At 45.0% G+C, this 20,580-nt stretch overlaps 1 protein-coding gene across 3 annotated transcripts in view; it reads right to left on the bottom strand.

The window, feature by feature from the left end:
* SPTB (spectrin beta, erythrocytic) overlaps positions 1–17,652 on the bottom strand; it is a 133,755-nt gene extending 116,103 nt beyond the window's left edge. For 2 of the 3 annotated variants that reach the window (XM_080645254.1, XM_080645259.1), the window contains exon 1: positions 17,204–17,429. The gene's annotated coding sequence lies outside the window, so the exon portion shown is untranslated. Of the gene's footprint in view, positions 1–17,203; positions 17,430–17,634 lie in introns of those variants that run through there. The other variant, XM_080645255.1, reaches the window with a different exon arrangement.
* Positions 17,653–20,580: the final 2,928 nt, after the last annotated feature.

Below are 20,580 nucleotides of genomic sequence, written 5' to 3'. Positions count from 1 at the left end.
ATTCATGCACTGGGCCTCTAGTTTTAAAATAATTCCAAGTTCTGGTCGGTGTGGCTAAGTGGTTAAAGCATCAGCCCACACACTGAAGGGTCTCCCGTTTGATTCCTGGTCAAGGGCACATACCTGGGTTGCAGCAGAGGAAGAGTGCGAGAGGCAACCAATCTATGTGTCTCTCTCACATTGATGTTTCCCTCTCTCTATCTCTCTATCTCTATCTCTTCCTGCCTCAACCCCCCTCCTATGCCACCCTTCCACTCTCTGTGAAAAGCAATGGAAAAAAATATCTTTGGGTGAGGAATAACAATACACACACACACACACACACACACACACACACACACACACATATATATATATATATATATATATATATATATATATCCAAAATCCCTTCAAATACCTTTGACAGTGAAAACATTATATTTAATTTAGGATACTGGTAAATTTTAATACATTTGGTCCTTTATGTAATAGGGCCCTCACAGGCCAACTACCTCACACAGAAAGTCCAGATAATTTGACTTCTCAGAATCTATTAGATTCACCTCCTCCCTTCCATTCACACTGCCTGGTTTAAACCCCCTTCAGCCCTTCATCATATTCCTGCAGGATGTCCTAAAACACAGCTGATAGCATATCACTCTCCTGTTCAAAAATGTTGATAATGCCCATAGGGCCTGCAATTAAACTACAACCTTTTTATGTAGATTGCCAACTACTTCTTGGGCCCCTACATCAATACATGCTCCTGCTCTTCCTCTGCTGAGCCACACCAGACTCATCATGTCCCACATGGCCCCATGTGCCCATGGAATGCCTTTCCCCTAATCAGCCAGTGGAACTTGTACCTGTCTCAAGGGTCAGTTTAAAAGGCCATTCCCCAGGGAAAGCTACCTTCCCAGGATGCCCAGCCCAAATCAGTCTTAGCTTCCTAGAGACCGTGGAGCAGTTTCCACAAATGCACTTACCTTGACTGCCTTGTGCTACACTCAGGCTCACGTGTGGCTGTCCCCATTACAAAACCACAAAGCCTTTCAAGACCGGTATCTTAGTCAATCACCTGTGCGTTTCCCACACAGCCAGCACAGAACAGACAATAATGTGTCCTGGCCTGGTCTGTGTGGCTCAGTGGTTGAGCATTGACCTATGAATGCTCCAAGTTTGATTCCCAGTCTGGGCACATGCCTGGGTTGCAGGCTGGATCCCCAGTGTGGGGCATGCAGGATGCAACTGATCAATGATTCTCTCTCATCATTGATGTTTCTCTCTCTCTCTCTCTCCCTCTCCCCTCCTCTCTGAAGTCAATAAAAACATATTTAAAACAAAACAAAACACCACCACCAAAAGAAAGAAAAAAAAAGACTGCAGCCTGAAGGGCAGCCACCTCCTGTCCCTCCTCCCCTCATCATTCTGTCTCTGCTCCACTGCTACATCGTCCTCCATGCCATTGCTGTGTGTACAGTGGACCCCTTAGCCAGGCCTAAACCAAGAAAACTTGAAAGCTCTGAAAAAATGCCTTGCTTCAGACCCACCATAACTATTCTTCCTATGTCCTAGATTTCAGGTGGCGAGAAAGAGCATAGGCTTCAGGGTCAAGCAGGTCTGGGTTCAAACCTGGAGTCTGGCATTTCATGGACTGACTTCTAGCAAAGTTGGCTTGACAAGCCTCAACCTCCTCATCAGTGAAATGGGAATTGTATCTAACTCAATGGACTGCTGTGCGAGGTAAATGAGTTTAGGCACTTAAAGTCCCAAGCATGGCATCTGGCATATGACAGGGCCGTAAGGAGCAGCAGGAAACTGAAGGAGAGGCTCAGATTTCTCAAACCATGTGACCTTGTCAGAAGTCATTCCCCTCCCTAGATGCTTGTATAAAGCAGGAATTCTTACACTGGCATTGTGATTTCAGGACTCAAACTCCATGGTGCTGCTTACTAGTCTATGTCCCATGCAGCTGTTAAGAATGAAAGAGGTCGCCGAAACTGGTTTGGCTCAGTGGATAGAGCGTCGGCCTGCGGACTGAAGGGTCCCGGGTTCGATTCTGGTCAGGGGCATGTACCTTGGTTGAGGGCACATCCCTAGTGGGGGGTGTGCAGGAGGCAGCTGATCGATGTTTCTCTCTCATCGATGTTTCTAACTCTCTATCCCTCTCCCTTCCTCTCTGTAAAAAATCAATAAAATATATTAAGAAAAAAAAAAAAAAGAATGAAAGAGGTCAAGCTCTACGTCCTGATATAGAAAGACATCCAAAGTGTTTCATCATTAAGTGAAAAGGGCAAGTTGTACAGTGTCAGAAATAAATAGCCACAACATACATGCACATACATATGTATGTTTTATACACACACACACACACACACACACACACACACATACTTACATACCTATATCTATATGTATATGTTTACAAGTACTCAGAAAATCTCTAGAGGGATACATGGGAATTGTTAATGGTGGTTACCTCCGATAATGGATCTAGGAGTATCATTACATTCTTCTGTATGGCTTGAATTATTTTTGCCATGGGTATGTGTTCATGTTATAATTTTTAAAACCTGTTTTTAAAAGTTGTAGGAGAAGGAAGAGGAGGGGGAGAGATAGGAAGGGAAGGACAAGGTCATAGATCCAGAGGTCTGGGTTCCACTTAGAGTCCTCCAACTAACTCTGTAACCTCAGGCAAATCACCTCCCCCTGTGGATCTCTCTTACTGTAAATTAGGGGCATTGAACCAGACACTCTTCCAAGATTTCTAGGTTATTAGATGATGTCTGCAAGGTGCTCTGAGTACATTTTATCCATAGAACATCTCTCTCTCTCTCTATCTCTGAGATGTTTTGATGCTTTAAGCATCATATTTTTAAAAAGGAAAATATATACGCTATTTTATTTTGACCTTCACATTTCAAGGAGAAAGTAATCCCACCATTTTACTGACAGAGAAACCAAGCAGGGACTGTAATGACCACTTGCTCACCAAATACACGCTGCTCACCAGACTGCCGTTTGCTAAGAATTATGACGCCAGGAGTTTTATAGCTCCCAGTTCATTCTGTGCCTCTTCTGCAGAGGAGGTACAAGGCTTATGCAAAACAAGCAGAAGGCACTCATTGCTGGAAACAGGGTGAGATGTAAAGTGACTTCCTCTGGACCAGAGCATAAACAAAGCTCACTCCCAGTGCACTGAGGAAGTGAGCACTGAACCCTTGGGATCGACTCCGAATTCCTCTCCCCACCTGGACTGAAAGCTTCACCTTGAAGATGCATTTCACTGCAGTCGTTTTCTGAGCCTTTTCTGGGTCAGAAGCAGGGAGAGGAGCTAAACCGAGGCTGCCGATGGAGTTGCTACACTGAGGGCACGGTACCAAGTTACCCGCTCCACTACACACTCACCCAGCTCACCCAGTGACTGGCCAGTAGGGTATTTTTCCAGTCTCCTGGGCAAAGTGGCTTCACACAGCTTTGAGTGCAGACAACCTCATTTGTCCTCATGGGTGTGAGTCTCCTCCTTGCAGAGGGTACTGACTTCCTACCCCAGAACAGTTTGCTTTGGTTCTACCATAGCATCTCATGCTCTATGCCTGTAAACACCTCCAATCTTCTGCTAACTTCCCACACTGAGGGACCCTCCTGCTTCAGACTTTAAGTTGAATGTCTGGACATTAAGATTTCCCGACAGTGGCAGAAGCATGTATAGGATGCACATACCCACCTTGTAGAGAGAGGCAGAGCCTGACCACTGAACCTAAGAACAGCCTAGCTTTTAAATAACAAAATCCCAGCCCTGGGCAGTTTGGCTCAGTGGCTAGCACATCGGCCTGTGGACTGAAGGGTCCCGGGTTCAATTCCGGTCAGGGGCACATGCCCTGGTTGTGGGCTCAATCCCCAGTAGGGGGCATTCAGGAGGCAGCCGGTCAATGATTCTCTCTTGTCATTTATGTTTATATTTCTCTCTCCCTCTCCCTTCCTGTCTGAAACCAATAAAAAGATATTTAAAAAAAGAAAAAGAAAACCCCAGATCAGAGCACAGCTAAATACTGCAAAGTAAACGAACCCTGGAAATAAAAGGGACTGTGCATTCAGAAAGTGTGCAGCCAGACCACGAGCCAGAGCTCAGGCCGCTGTACCCTCTGCTATGGTGCCTAGGAATCCTTGATGCGGCAAAACCATCACTGGCATCTGTTGCGTTTTAGACCTTCCAGAAGCTGCTCCTAGATCCCACTCTCACCGCTAGCTCTGTATCAAGTTTGCTGTCTGTTGTCTGCTTACCACTGGCCTTGTTATGCCTCTGAGGACTCACTGGGGCCTTCAGTTGTCTTGGCTGAGTCCCTTTGCACAAGGCCTAACACTGTCCTCTGCCCTTCTTTATCCCGAGCACATCTTTCCAAGACCTCCTGAGTGCCTTCCGTTCATAGTTCATCGCAGACCCCTCCACATATTTACAAAGGCCTAGCAGCTCCACTCAGCGCCTTCAGAGCTAAATACCAGCTCCTATCAATCACCACGCACAGAACACAGCAGAAGGAGAGAACAGTTAGGTTGCAGTGGGAGTGTATCCCTGACAGAGAGTTTTGTTGAAAGAAACAAAACACACCCAAAGGCCTGAGCAAGCAATATTCTGGCGAGTCCAGCCACTGGTGAAACTTTTTGTCCGGTAAGGCAAAAATGAGGGCAGGACAAACCAACTAATAAGCGCTGTAATAGTTCCCAAGGTACTTTCCACTTCGACATGCCGTAAGCACAGACTAAAAAGGCTCAAAAAGAAAGAAAGAAGAAGAAAAAACCTCTTTAGAGGAATTTTTGGTGTCCCTTCTTAATGCTTTACCATTATAAAGCAGATCTATGGTCTGAAACAAGCACGCAAAGAGCCTTTCACAGCTGCATTCTGAGGGTCAGCCTCAGTCACTGAAAAATGAGGTGGGAGGGACTGTATTCTGGGTGAATAACTGAATGTTTCTAGCAATAGACATATTCTGATGAAGTAGTTCAAAATCAGCTGTTACTTTTCCCTTCGATAAATGGAAAGCAATTGGGGAACATCGAGGTGGGGAGAGAACATCCACTCAGGTGGAAAGCATTCCTTTTCACTCCTTGTCTGCGCCTGTCAACAGTGAGAGCCTTCCTTTAACCCTTCTCCATAATCTCCTATAGGTCAAACCTGGGGGGATTATTTTCAGCACTGAATATGCTGGAAACTTTCCCTATCGCCCAATTCAACTGGCATTTCCTGAGCACCGCACGTTAGCCAAATACTGAGTTAGACACCAATGACCTTTCTTCAAGGAACTCATAATCTAGAGTCAGACCTGAACACGACCAACAAGGGGACAATGTGCAAGTGACAGCTTAAGAACTCAGAGGAGAGAGTGGGCACCTCCCTGGGACAGAGAAGAGGGAAAGCACCAAGGGGTTCTGTTTGAGCAGGGCCTTCGGGATACACGTATAAAAGTACATGGCCGAGGAAAGAGAGCAAGTTATTCCAGGCCTAGAAAAAAGTACAGGCAACATCATGCAGGCATGGAAATGTACCCAAACAAGCCTCCAATAGTCACAGAGTAAGGGGGCGGGGGATGAAACTGGGGGAGGGAGGTTGAAACCGATTGTGAAGGTCACTGTCTGCCTGTTTAAACTTTATTTTGGGGAAATGGGGAACCATTAAGGGTTTTAAAGCAGTTGAATGACTCAGTCAGGCTCACGTTTCCAAAAATACTTCTGAGGTCAAGGTGTGTGATACGTTAGGAAGGTAGAGAGAGACTGAAGGCCAATTATTCAAATATAAGAAGAGGAAAAGTGGACATTGAAAGGAAGGAACTAATTTGAAAAGTTTAGAGAGAAAAAAATGAACGGGAGTTGACAGCCAACTGGGTGTGGAAGTGTGAAAAGAAGGAAAACCAAAAAGGTTGCTGAGGTTCTTGCTTGGAAGGATGGGGACAATCTGAACCAAGCTTGAAAACAGGCAGACGAGCAGGTTTAGGGGTGAAGGAGGGAGCCAAGAGGTCCTTACTATTGCTACATGGTGAGTTTGAGACCTCTTGCTACAACCAAATGAAGGCAGCTGACAGACAGCCATAAAGCAGATCTGGAACTGAGGGGGAGATTGGAGCTGAACATAAGGATTTTGATGCATTGGCAACCCCAACAAATGAAGAAAAAAAACAAACAAAAGGAAGCATTGGTGTCCTAGCCAGTGTGGCTCAGTGTATAGAGCGTCGGAACGCTGACTGAAGGGTCTCGGGTTCCATTCCATTCAAGGACTTGATTGGTTGCAGGCTCAATCCCCAGCCCTGGTCGGGGTATGTGCAGGAGGTAAGTAATCGATGTGTCTCTCTCACATTGATGTTTCTCTCTTTCTGTCTCTCCTGCTCCCTTCTACTCTTTCTATAAATCAATGGAAAAAATATCCTCCGGTGAGGATTAACAAAAAAGACACACACAAAAAAGAAGCAATGGTAAGAAAGCTGGGAGAGAAAAAGGAGCGCGCAGGTCTGAGAAGCCAAAGGAGGGCATAGTTTCAAAGTAAGAGAATGGTTAACAAAGTCAAATATTTCAGAGAAAATAGGAGTTGGGTCTGGAGGGTGGCCATCGCATTTGATAATACCAGCCCCTTCTTAAGCAGTATGTACAGCAGCATGGAGAGCTGCCTTAGGACAGTGAGTATACTGTGCAGTGCTAATTAGCACCTTCATCCTCAGATGTCAAAGAACTATGTCGGAAGTCAAGTTCAGAACATTAATTATTTATTAAAAACTAATGAAGGGATTTGAGTCTATTAGGTTAAATCATTGCAAAGAAAAAGCTACATAAACAAGTATACAACTAATTGCCCTTATAATTTCAGATCATTAAAGATGCAAGATCAAAGGAAAAAAAAACCTCTTAGAATTAAGAGCCATAATTGTTGACCTCCACCCAAATATGGTGGGTGCGGTGATTCTAAGCAAGCACTCTAGAATAAATACACCAGGGTTCAAGTCTAGCTTTGATCTTCTAGCTGTGTAATCTTGAGTAAATAAACTTCTCTAAGCCCTGATTTTTTTATCTGTCAAATTAGCATAATAATAGAAATAGCAAATACATATAAAAGCTCTTAACATAGTGCCTAACCCACAATAAATGTTGACTTATTATAGTAACAACTTATTATAATAATGTTCATGTCCAAGATAAGATATATAAACTAAATTACATATAATCTCTTTATTTTTTTAGTCAATAACTACTCTTGAGCCACTCTCTTTTATGTACCAACCATGGCTGAGATGCTGGGCATGAGAGAGAGAAACAGAGACAGAGAGACAGAGACCCAGTTCCCTATCACAAGAAGCATGGTCTAATGATGTAGAAGGCAAGTTGACAATTAGAAAACAACAGGATCTATGCTGAACAAAGAAATGAGAAGGGTGCCCTACCCGGGTGGCTCAGTTTATTGGAGCATCGTCCCATACACCAAAAGGTTGCAGGTTTGATTCCCGGTCAGGGCACATATCTAGGTTGAGGGTTTGATTCCCAGTTGGGGCATGTACAGGAGGCAGGCAACCAATAGATGTTTCTCTCTCTCCACCTTCCTCTCGAAAATCAATGAAAACATATCCTTGGGCAAGAATTTTAAAAAACCAAAAACTTCCCTTAAAAAAAAAATGAGAAAGATGCTGCAAAAATACATAGGAGGAAGCATTCACTGCTCCCTCAGTCCTGGCGAGGGAGAGGGGCTGTCAGGCAAGGCTACAAACATGAGGCAACACTTATATTAAGGTACCATCACACATACACACACAACCCCTCTGAAAAAGTGTCAGAGAAAGAGGAAAATCTTTGCCCAAGGGCAAACAGCAAGGAAAAAGAAGCTGGAAGCAGCCCAGGTTCTTGTCATTCAGCTCAAGGAGATAGTTTGGCTGAAATATATCATCACATAATATTTACACCTTTCCCCACCTGAGTGTGGGCTACATCTCTACAAAGCAAATTAAACATCTCCTGCCTGTCCTCTAAAAGTCTAAAATTTCAAAATAGGCAAACTAACATAAGAACTTTGATGACAAACTATCCCCAGATGATAGTGTTCTCAAGAATTCTGAAGTTCAGTTTTGTCCCCAAGGTGAGGATGTTAATAGATTTTGCCCTTGTTTTTGGAGATGTCAAACACCAGGGAGGAATATTAAAACTGTATGGATTGGGTTCTCAAAAAATTAAAAATAGAATCACCATATGATCCAGCAATATACTGGAGTATATACCCCAAAGAAGTGAAAGCAGGGTATTAAAGAGATATTGGTACACCCATCTTCATAGCAGCATTATTTATAATAGCCAAGGTGTGGAAGCAACCCAAGTGTCTGCCAATGGGTGAATGGATAAACAAAATGTAAAAAATACATAAAATGGAATATTATTCAGCCTTAAAAAGGAAGGAAATGTTGACACCTGCTACAACATGAATGAACCTTGAGAATATTATGCTAAGTTAAATAAGCCAGTGACAAAAGACACTGATTCCACATATATGAGGACCCAGTAATCAAATTCATAGAGACAGAAAGTAAAGTGGTGATTGCCAGGTGCTGGGGGGTGGGGAGAGTTAGTGTCTAATGGGTACAGAATTTGAGTTTTGGAAGAGGTTCCAGAGATGGATGGTGATTATGGCTATACAACAATGTGCATGAATTTATGCCACTGAACACGTAATATGGCAAATTTTTGTTATATATTTATCATAACTTAAAACAATAATTTTTTTAAACTGCATGGTTACCATGCCCATTAAATAACTGTTCTTGGTCATTTAGGGGCAAATGAAATACCTTGTTTCTGACATTAAGTGCAATGCCATATGAAGAGTGGATGTGAGCATGAGACCAGGCACATTAGAAAGTTCTTAATCCAAAAGAGCAGCATCCAGGTACCATTCTCTGGAAATGGACACCTACATAACCCACTAAGAAGGTGGCTTTCTTGGTAGCCATCATCTGACAATTTTTAATGAAGATAATCCCCACATACCAGCACCACCCCATTAGGGGACGACTGTCAAAGTACACATTCCAAAAATTACTAATTGAACTTCTATTTGTAAAAGCATTAGGCAGAGCTTTATGTAAGACTCACAACTAATATTCATAAATCAGCTTGTGCCTTTGAGAGCCATCTAGTTGAGCAAATAATAGATGAACACAAGAAAAGTTAAATAATCATAAAAGAAGTCTATGATAATGTTCAATTAAGTAGTACATGTAATTAGCCCTTTAACACATTTGGAGAAGGGAGAGATTACTGGGGCTGGAGTGTTCCAGGAAGACTGATAGAAACCACTCCAATTCTGAAAGAAATGTTCAGGACTTAGTAAGTGGAAGCAGACAAACCTGGTTCAAGTAGAGGGTTTATGATGGAAAGGGGGAAGAGACAGGGTAGAAAAAGAGATAGGAGCCAGATTATGATTGGTCTTAAAAGTCAACTTTATGAGTTTGGATTTCCATCTCTACCCAGAGGGAAACCACCAGAGGTTGAGAAGGGATGTTATATGATATACACAGTGTTCCAGTACAGGATGGCTTTGGCAAGGAAAACCCTTCACGGATAAAAAGCTGGACCCCAGGCCACCTAAGTTTATACCTGAGGGCTACTAAGTCTCAAAAATGAAAACAAACATGTGTGTTGGCTAGGTTAAAACTATGACTTTGAAATGTGTCAGGCCATATGCTGACATCTGCATTGAATTTTTCTTGAAGGACATGCAGGAAATTGTTGACATTGGTAACTTCTTAGGAGTAGGGTGGAGGTGGGGGAAGGAAGACTTACTTTTCATTATATATCCTTGTACGTGGATACACTTAACCATGTGCATGAATTCATTTTATAATTTAAAAAGGTTTTAAAAATATGACAACTGAAAGTGTTAAATAATGTTTGGGCTCTAACCATCAAATTCAAAACATTTCTAATTGTAAGTGAAATATAGTTCAACCTTATTTGTAATATATCTTAATCTCTGTCACATAGTGAGATGTTGTGAGAATGACCTAAAAGTAAGAGTACATAGAACGAACTGCACATCTAAGACTTTACTTCAAAACAAACAGATGTTCTGAGTCACCCACAATGAAATGCCTCCTTTCGGGTGTATTTAAATGAAAAGTCTGCCTGAGTCTATTCCAAATCGACCCCTCAATGAAAAAGAAGTCAAGAAATAATATCTCACAGTACCTTTGACAAGATATATTCCTGGCTCAGTCAAATGGCTTTTTTGTTCTTCCAGTTGCTCAGACCAAAACCAATTGGGTCATCTTTGACTTATCCTTTTTCTCGCATTCTCTATATCCTTATCCCATCAACTCTACCTTAAAAAATCTATCCAGAAGCCAGCTGCATCTCACCACCCCACCACCACCAGCCTGGTCCATCGTCTCTAACCTGGACCACTAAAGTAGCTCCCATCCCACTCCCTGCTTCCACTCTTGTCCCCTACGGTCAATCTTCCACAGGACAGTCAGAAAGATAATCATAAAATACAAATCTGAACAAGTCACTCCCCTGACCACGACTTCCAGTGGCTTCCTATTGCATGGCTAAAACCCAAAGTCCTTGCAAGGCTGCATGATCCGGACCCCCTTTCCTCTCCAACATCACCTCCTGCACTCCCCCTTTCTCCCCTCACTTGAGTGACACTGGCTTCCTGACCACTCCTGGGACAGAGCAGTGACCCAATCTCAGGTCCTTCGAACTCAACCTGAATCTCTTCTTCAAACATCCCTCTCCCTCATGCCCCTTGCTTCATGCGGGTCTCTGCTCGTGTGAAAACTCATTAGAGAGGCTCTTCCTATCAATCCTACTACCTCAAATAGTAAAACTACCTCTCCTTCACTGCTTTATTTTTTCTTTATATCACCTGAAATTATGTTACATACGCATGTGTTTGTTGTTTAGTACCTGTCTCCCCAACTAGAACATGAGCTCCATGATGTCAGACTCGCCTTTTTGTCATGTACACTGGGCCTATAGGCTATGTCTGGCAAATAAATGAGAGTTTAATCAATAGTTGTTGAAGACTGAAGTAAGTACAAATCAAGGTAATCAAGATCACCAGACAAAGAGATTTTTGAAGCCCATAATGAGACATGAGCATAATAATGCCCAGTAAATTTGGGATAAGGTCATGAAAAGCTGAAACATCATTGACAGGCATATACACCCATCATTTATCTATGGCCCTCTGGGAATCCATGTGCATGCTTGCCATTATTCACTGCTTTGAGACATCATCTGTGTACATTCTGGAGGGCCATTCTTGAAGTTTTGAGGCTGAAGAGTAAATACTGTAACACGTTTCTCCTCCCTCTTTCCAGAACCAATGAACTCAGACTGAAAGTTCTGCTGAAGAAAGCAAGCAAGCACTGTCCCAACCAGACGGTCTAGAATATTCAGTTACTCTATTGAGGAGATCTGGACAAAGCCCCAGCACTGGAATTAGGAAACTGGGTCAAAGTCAGGTTCTGCCCTCATCTACCAGAGGGACCTTGGGAAAATCATTATACATTCTCAATCCTGTTTCCTTGACTATAAAGTAGGAATGATGAGATCTTTCCTGCTTTTTCATGTGGGCATTATAAAGTAAAATAAGATATGCATATACAAAGGCATCTGAAAACTGAGTGGACATCACCTTGTACTAGCCGATTTCTAGTCCTTCACTGCCACTGGTGAAGTTTGTTTAAACAAGGATCTGACAAGGTCTTGCCTCTGCTCAGCCTTCATTGATTTAAACTTAAACCTTCAATGTTCTTCACACACTGAACCCAAATGATCTTTCTAGTCACATCTGCAGCCCCTTCCTAGGCTACACCCTTCATAGACACTGGGCCTACTTCTCACTTCTTAATCTAATCATGCTCTAGTGCATGTCTGTTCGGGGCTAAATGCCTAAGACCTCATCCCCAGCCATTCTCCCTTCCTCCATTAGAAAACCCTAGAACTGGAAAGGCCCGAGAGAGTCTTTTGAGAAATATTCAAAAATAGCCAACATTGGGCACCTACTGTGTACAGTACGCTGTTATGTGCTGAGGACACAGAAAGGGATCAGATGGAGACCTGCTGGTCTGGTGACTTATAACTGAGAGTCAGTATTATGAAAGGTCTCTTCTTACTCTTTCACCCTGAGAAAATATGATGGAAGGTAAAATTAACTGACCACTTCTAGGGTGCTTCTGGTCACAGGTAGGAACTAAGCAGAAGGACAGAATGAGGCTAGGGACCGCTTTCCAGTCCTCATAAGTTATGTCTTTCAAATATCCTTTGTTTTATTTGAAGTACTATGAATTCTCAAATGAGACACACCCATATTTAAGTCTGGTACAAATGGAAATTATTTTCAACATATTTCCTTTCAGGATTATCCAAGTTTCTGCTCCTTTTTATGATGGTGGAAACTTCTAAACTGACTATAATTCAAAGCAATTATTGTTCCTTAGCTGTCAAGGTGCCCTGTTATTCTTTTCATAAATATCCTGGAAGATCTGAGCCAAGTTCAATGGAAAGTCTACTTTTTCTAGCCCTGTGCCTTTTCACTTGCTAAATTTATAGCATTCAAATGAAAAGAAGAAAGGAAGCCCCACTTTCGCCCCCACTGCTAACACGATATATGTCTGGGTTCTAATTGCCCTTGTAATTATACCCCTGGCCAGGTCTGCACAGGTATGGTATGGAAATTAAACATTATGGCAAAGCCTGAAAAGGCCTCAGGAGGTAGGAAGAATACAGCTTCATAATATTTCCTGCCACCGGAAGAAAAGAAAAATCAAAGGTGGTCTGGAAATGTCATAAGCTAGCCAGACAATCCACTGAGGAAGCATTTTCTGTCTACGGCTGCCTCTAACACTATGAGCTGTAAAGCTGGGATCCCCTGGTGGTTTGATATTCAGCTAAGGCTGGCTGAAAATGGGAGAATTGGTTCTTTTGGATGTGAATTAAGAAATAAGCACAGCTACAAAAGGAAACATGCTATGACATTTTCTAAATATTTACCAAGGGGAGTTGACAATTCAATGAGTGGAGCCAGATCTGACAGTGAATTCTCCTGACTGCCTCCTACACCTTCCCTCCATCACCATTTCCATCTCCAAAACCATGTGACCGTTGCCTTTTGGGGTTGTCAGAGCAAAGCATTTGCTACATTTATAGCATTCAAACGAAAAGACTAAAGGAAGCCCCACTTTTGCAGGGCTTCCTTTCTTCTTTTCATTTGATAAACCCAGCCAATGTTACCCAGTGATTTCTGGCACACAGACCACTGCCTTCACTCTTCTTTCCCAGATTTCTGATCTAGGAGTAACCAGAGAGCTGTCCGTAAGAAACGGAGTCAATGCAAAATACTATTTTTTAAGACAAAATACTCCTTTTTTACAGCAATATGTAGGTAGTAATATCCATATGGTTTTGGAAGCCACATCCATGAACTTCCCTGCCAGTTCTCATTATAAAATCAAATTTCTCATCAACCCACACAGCACAGTCTTTTTCACTCTTGATCTTCCCAAGTCAATTTATAAATATTAATCTGCAGGTCTGAGATTATAAAAAAGATTATGGATAATGAAGAGATATACTTTTTATCACCTTAAACCTCTCACTGCTCGTATTTCCCACCTTCTCAGATATTGGATAGAGGGTAAAATTTTGTGCTTGATTTTGATTTAATTGACTGAGTTTAGATTAAACAGGTATTTGATAGTCCCAATAATTCCCTAAAATCCTTTCTTTCCCCCACAGCCCCAGAAATTCTACATAATTATTGGTCTTGAGATTTGTACCATCTCAAGATAGTAATGTGCATACGTCTTGTGCAAAAATACAGACCTCTGTGAACCTAACAGGTAATGGGGAGATTGTGGGAAACTTAGAATTTAATGCCCACCTATCTCCAACACGGTCCTTATTTTTATTTTTTAAAATATATTTTTATTGATTTCAGAGAGGAAGAAAGAGGGGGAGAGAGAGAGAGAGAAACATCAATGATGAGAGAGAATCACTGGTCTGCTGACTCCTGCATGCCCCTACTGGGGATCAAACCCACAATCCAGCCGTGTGCCCTTCACCTGAATCTAACCCGGACCCTTCAATCCGCAGACCGATGCTCCATCCACTGAGCCAAACCAGCTAGGGCTCCAACAGTTTTTAAATATTTTACTAAGATGAAAATACTGAATTTTACAATATATTCTCTCACAATCTCCCCCAAAGGAAAAATAACAACACTTTCAGTGGGTTGATAAGGCAGAACTTCAGGAAATAAACTCAATTTTGGCCTTGAGAGAGAGAGAGAGAAAAGAAATGGGAAGAATGAAAAGTATAGAAGGCACGTACCATAATTGCACATAAATAACCAGGTAAACCTCTCACCTTTAAGCAAGTGACTACACGAGTAGAAGGCTGGACTCAGTGACCTCCAAGGTCCCTTCCCACCCCAATAGCATTTGCCTCATGAATTTTTTATAGTCATCCTCTGTCCTATCACGCTGTCCTCATGCATCATCAAGCCCTCCTGGCCACTTCCAGGACTGAATGGAAAATCTGTTTTCAAAAAAATCCATGCTTTGACTACTGCCAAAATTACAGTTCTGTCCTTGAAACAATGACCTGAATGTAACGGGCAAGGTTAAACACCTCTGAGCAAATAAGTGTCCAATACCATCTTCAGGTAATATTCTAAAAAGCTTCTAGTATAAGTGGAATTATTAGCCGAGTTCTTGAGAGTGAATGCTCGTGAAGCTAACAACCAATCCTACCACCAAATCTCTCCAACTTGTACTTCTGTATCCTCTGCAGAATGTCTAACTTTAAAAAGAGGGTGGAACCAAACAGCTGAGTTTGAATCCTGGCCCCACCTCTCCTCAGCTGTGTGATGTGAAGGAAATTATTTAATCTCCTTCAACCTGTTTCCTCACTTGTAAAATGCTGATACTATGAACTATCTTGCAGAGTTACTGTGACAATGAAATGGGATAACAGAAAGAAAACTCTGAGCATTCATTTATTCATTCTCTCACTCAACAAAGGCTAACCCAGTGTCCAGGAACCAGGCTAGGCACGGGTACATAAAAGAAGAGAGCGGGGAGGGGGGCTCTTATTCTTTTTATTGACCAAAACCAGTCTGCTTCCAGAAATGTGGCAGAACCATCAGATGTTGACTTTAGTTCAAAACTTTCATTCACACCTGGTTTGCCTAAAATAGTCCTTTTTTAGTTTGTCAGATCTGATCCCAGGTGGGCGTCTGCCTCCTACCATATCTTCACCCCAAGGCCAATCACCTAGCAGGTGTTGTGCTGGAGGACACCATCAGAACACTTGGAAGAAGCAACAACCAGAGCAAAAGGCGGTATCTCAGTGTATCTCAGCTCTCCGCTGGGCAAGCCACTCAGGAAAACTTGATATGCCTGTGCCACAAAGCCGGCCCTGGATGCCTGGGAGTTTTCAGGTGCTTTCAGTTCCACCAGCAGACTCCCAGTCTTCCGAGAACTGGGGATTAAGAGAACTGGCTCCTCCCCAATCATTGTGGCTGAGCCCCTGATAAAGCTAAGAGCAACAGCTAAGAGGTCTAAAGGCTACCTTTTCATGATGTAGGGGCTACATCTTTCAGCTGTGCTTTACTCGAGTTTGATCAAGTTCTGTATACACGACCCACCTCGGCGGAGTCACCTGGTTTCAGGGCTGGTGGGCTCTTCTTCCATGTGAACCTGATATTCCTTTCCCTAACTGGCCCACAGCCTCAGGGCAAGTACACGCCTAGCCATGTTGAGTGCTGGGTGTTCAGTACACTTAAGTTTTTGCACTTACAGAAAAAGAGTTTAAGATATTCTGGAACTCAGGGCTCCTGGCAAAAGAGTCAAAGTCTGACCTGGAATAGGAAATGACCTGCCCCAGGGCATGGGGGTGGGAGGTGGTCAAAGAGGGAATTCTTGAGTAAAAGTCGGAGCCATCTGTGAAGCTAAGGGTAGGTGAGGGGATAATTGAGAGGTGCCTACAATTTTGATTTGCAGACTCCTCTCATTCAGGAGCCACCTGCATCACTTTCCTCAGAAACTGAAGTATAGATCATGCCTATCTCAAGGCTGTGGATTTTGCATGGCTGCCTCTTACCAGGAGATGACAGCCTAGCCTCTTGTCACAGGAGTTTTCGGTACAAAATACTGTCACCAGATTACACCCTTACACACACACACACACACACACACACACATCTGATGCATCTAACAAACAAACAAAACCAGTGGCTTCTCTTTCATGTCCCTTCAGCGAGTTAAGCTGCTTCTTATTAACTCCTGGCGCTGCTAACCGCTCACTGAAAACAGTGGTTTGGATATTAATAGGCTGTAAATCAAGGCCCTACCTGACGCTTGTTGTCACGGAAACGGTACTCGAGCCCACGGCTACTTCCCTACCCTTGGAAGTCTGGGCGAGTTGGTGGGAGTCAGGGAGTGTTTTAAAACTCCTGTTAATTCCCCCACTTTCTGCTATTTCTCAGGGCCAAGTTGTTGGAGAAAGAGGGACTGAGGAGGTGGCGAGAGTACACTGGACCACAGCAGCTTGCAGGAGCCAAACTGTGGGAAGAAGGGTAACCTGGCCACTCTCTCCGCGCCGTTCCCCGCGCCTGGGAGCCGCCCCCCTCCGCCGCCCAGCCCTGTCCTCCCTGCCTGGGCGCTGGGCTGCCCGGGGAGCGCTTAGCCAAGTTCCCCAGAAGAGAATCCGAGCAGCCCCGGGGCTGAGAAATCCGGCTGCGGAGGCAGAGAGGGCAGCGGGAAGGTCGGACAGGCTAGAGACAGAACTCTCTTTGCCCCCAAGCCGGAGTCCTGGGGGAGGCAGCCCAGGACCAGAACACGCACCCCCCTCACCACCCTCCCAATGCCCCCGGGCGACGCTCCAGGATCTGCTTCTCCAAAGCCAGCGTCCAGCTCGCCAAGCGCCTGCCGAAGCCCAAGCAGATTCCCGCGCCCCGGGAGTTCGCTGCCGCAGCCGTCAGGGCCTCTCGGGCCCCGTGCCGCCCCCAAGCCCCGCACCCAGGGCTGGGCCCCCGCCCGGTCTCCAGAGCCCGAGCGTCAAGCGCCCCCTGGGCCCAGCGACTCTGCGATCGCGCCGCGCGCCCCAGCCTCGCGTATCCGTATCCGCACCCGCACCCGCACCCGCACCCAACCCCCTCGAGCTGCCGGGCCCTCCCGGGACTCACCTGCGTCGGGGCTGTAGCTGCGGCCAGACCGAGCCCGGGGGCGGCAGCGGCGGCGGCGGCGCAGGGGGAGGAGGGCAGCGCGGGGCTCCTGGCACAGCGGCCGCCGGGCGCCTGGTGCTGCCGAGCCGTGGACCCGCCCAGAGATATAAATAACATTATCTGAGGAGGGACATTCCTGCCGGGGGACATCGCTGCTGCCGGGACCAGATAGTCCCGCGGCGGGGGAGGCGAGGCGGGGCCGCAGCCTCCCGCAGCGCCAGGCCCAGCCCCCAGTTTCCCACCCACTCCCGCACCTGCCAATCAGCCGCCGCGCCCCAGGGCACCTGCCCTGCCTCTGCCAGGCTCCTGGGGCGGGCCTCTGCCTCCCGGCGGGTTGCCCGGGCCCGAGACGCCAGTCGTCCGAGCCGCCGCAGCGCCCCTTAGTCGCTCACCTCCCCAAACCGCGCGCTACCCGAGCCCCCTGCGGCGGGGAAAAGGGTTTGACTCTGCAGCTCCGGCCTAATTCGTGCGCCGGGAGCCCAGAGTGGCTAGCCCGGCCACGAAGATGAGCTCTCCAGCCTTTCCCGCCCTGCGTCCCCACGGTATACAGTCAGGTGTTATTTGCCAAAAGATACGCTTAGGCCATAGGGTGGGCTTAGGCCCGAGGGTGGGCGAGGCGGGCGCCCGGGCAGTGCGCCCCCGTTGCGGCGGGTTTGGGAGGAACAGGTCGTTCTGGGGGCTGGCATGTTTGCTCGTTCCGGGGCGGGCTTCTTCCCCCGGTGGTGGGAGCAGACGCTGGGAGGACAGGGGTGGGCGCTGAGCCGGAGGCCCCCACTCCCAGCCTGTTCCTGTCTGCCAACCTAGTGAGGTCGGGGCGGACCCGGCAAAGCTGGCGGGGCGCAGCCCGCAGTCCCATGGCGCTAGTACATTGCAGGGACTGGAATCAACAGGCAAGCTGCCACACAGACCCCACCCGCACCTCCTGGCCGGCCCCCAGTCTCCAGGCGAGACTCCAGGTCTTCCTCACTGTACGACTGGGTGGTGTGGGATGCAGCAGGCCAAGGAAACACTAGAACCAATGGTGTCAGAGGAAAGACAAGGCACATCCGAGTCACCTCTGGAGAAACTCACAGAAGAACATGGGCAGCTCGTAAGGCAGTCCATTTTCGTGACTTTCTTGCGATGCTAAGTCATTGATCAATAAGGGTTGGCGGTCCTCCTTCTCCACCCCGTGCTCCTGGGAGGCTTCTCACGAGTCCTCAGCCCAGGTATCATGAAGATGGCAGTGGAGGTTTAAAGGGCATTGATTCAAAAAAGAGTTTTAACTCTGACTGATCCTGCCTGGTATTCTTGACAACAGAACAGTCTTACTCCTGAGTTGTTTGCTAGGGAGTATAATTTCTGCTGTTTTCCAGGATTCACCAGGAAAAGGGTGTTTAATTGCCAGATGTGCATGCTTAGATTATATGTTGAGCATTAGCAAAGATATTTCACTTCTTGCTGCCGCCACACTTCTTGGGAGTGGGCATTTAGACACCGAGATGTGCTAAGTGGAGTAAACGCCACAGTTACTACAAAGCCACAGAACTCTGCACCACACTCCCTGTTGTCTTGACCTTTATTAAGCTCGATTTCCCAAGAGACACTAGTAAAGTAGGGAAGGTAAAAGAGTGTCTGTGGTCATCCATTAGATTAGCAGTGATTCCCCCATTTCTGATAACATTGAAGAACACATTTGTTTATTACTGAGTTAGAAACAGAAAGGTCTTTTTCATTTAAAAAACAAACTAAGAACCAAATTCTGTTAAGGAAAACTCAAGAAAAACAGGTCAACTTCAAAAGCTCAGATGATCGTATATCTCAAGTGGAAATCCTTGATCTACTTTTGAAATTTTTCTTTCAAAGGAGAGAAATGATGTTTATGTGTTTAGAAGCCTTGTGTGAAATAACATTCAATAAATGCATGATTCCCTAGGCTTGCAACTACATAATCATATACCCCATGAGACAGATCATTCCTTGGCTATAGATTTGTGGCACTGAACTGAAAAGATTTCTTCATAGCCTTAAAATTTATAATTTTTAACTATGAGAAAAAATAATATGATGAAAGTAACAATTCAGTGGACAGATTACTCCAGGATTTTACAAAGCAGCTCAGCTGCTTTCGTTATCTCCACTTCAGCTGAAAGCTAAATAATTCAATACAACCTCATTTACTACAGAGCCTGTTACCCTGACAGCATCCCCAAATGCTTTACAGCTAATAGAGTTACAGTGAAATGATAAATCAGAACGGAGAGAGTTTAGATGCACATGCATACATTGTTTTATTGTGCTTTGCTTCACAGATGTTGTGTGTTTTACAAACTGAAGGCAAGACCCTCCACCAGCAAAAAGATTACAACTCTCTTTATTTTGAAACTTGCTTTTTATGGTGGTCTGGAACTGAACCCACAATATCTCTGAGAGGAAAAGGGCATTGTCAAATGGGGGCGGAGGGGAAGTTAGATCCCAGGAAGTGGGAATTAGAAATTGGGGAGAGTCAACTAGAAAGGAAGGAAAAGTTGATATAAGGGTTGATGATTGAGGTCATTGTTGTGGGCAACAGGGATTGATTCTGCAGAAACTTCCTGAGAAGAGTATAGAATACCTTCTGGAGTGTGGGAGATTGTCAAAGGGCTGCCTGCTCTGACCACCACCCCAGATTGCTAACAGGCAATTTGCAGCTTTGGAAGAGTTCTGAGCCAGAGGAAGGTGTGTTCTGAAAATAGATGCTGTCAGCCAGGAAGTCCACCCAGCTCCAGCTAAAATCAATAGGTGAAGCCAAGAAGATGTAAGTCAAGTCACTAGAGGAATCTGACACAAGAAGGAACGTTCACTTTTTACCTATTTCTATATTCTCTGAATTTTCCACATTGAGCTTCTATTATTTGATCATAGAGATAATAAGGAAACTAATAGACAGAGATTGGATCAAGGTGGTGGATCGAACACATGCTTTTACCTTCTCTTCTCAGTTGGTTGTGCGTCATCCCGTGCACCCAAAAGGTTGCCTGTTGCGAGTTGCCTGGGGTTGGAGCTTGATCCCCAGTAGGGGGCGAGCAGGAGGCAGCCGATGGATGGATAGTCCCCCTTCACATTCATGTTTCTCTCTCTCTTCCTCTCTCTTTAAAAAGCTCAGAATTAAGAAAAAGGGTGATCAATTTTCCAAGAATTTTCAGGAAATCCTGAAAAAATAGAAGAGAGAGGCAGGATCTGATCCAAAGAGAAACAAAATCAGGGAAACCAGAACAGGTTCAGAAGGAATAGTTTTAGGCAAGTTCCAAGAAAGAGTCCAATGATCAAGAGGAGAAAAGGACCCTAGAATGATTCACTGAAGCCTCCTCTCCCCTGCT

Source organism: Plecotus auritus (assembly GCF_963455305.1).
Source record: "Plecotus auritus genome assembly, chromosome: 1".
In the NCBI taxonomy this organism is placed as follows: domain Eukaryota; kingdom Metazoa; phylum Chordata; class Mammalia; order Chiroptera; family Vespertilionidae; genus Plecotus; species Plecotus auritus.
Note: the sequence above shows the minus strand (reverse complement) of the source record. Positions and strands in the feature narration are given on the sequence as shown.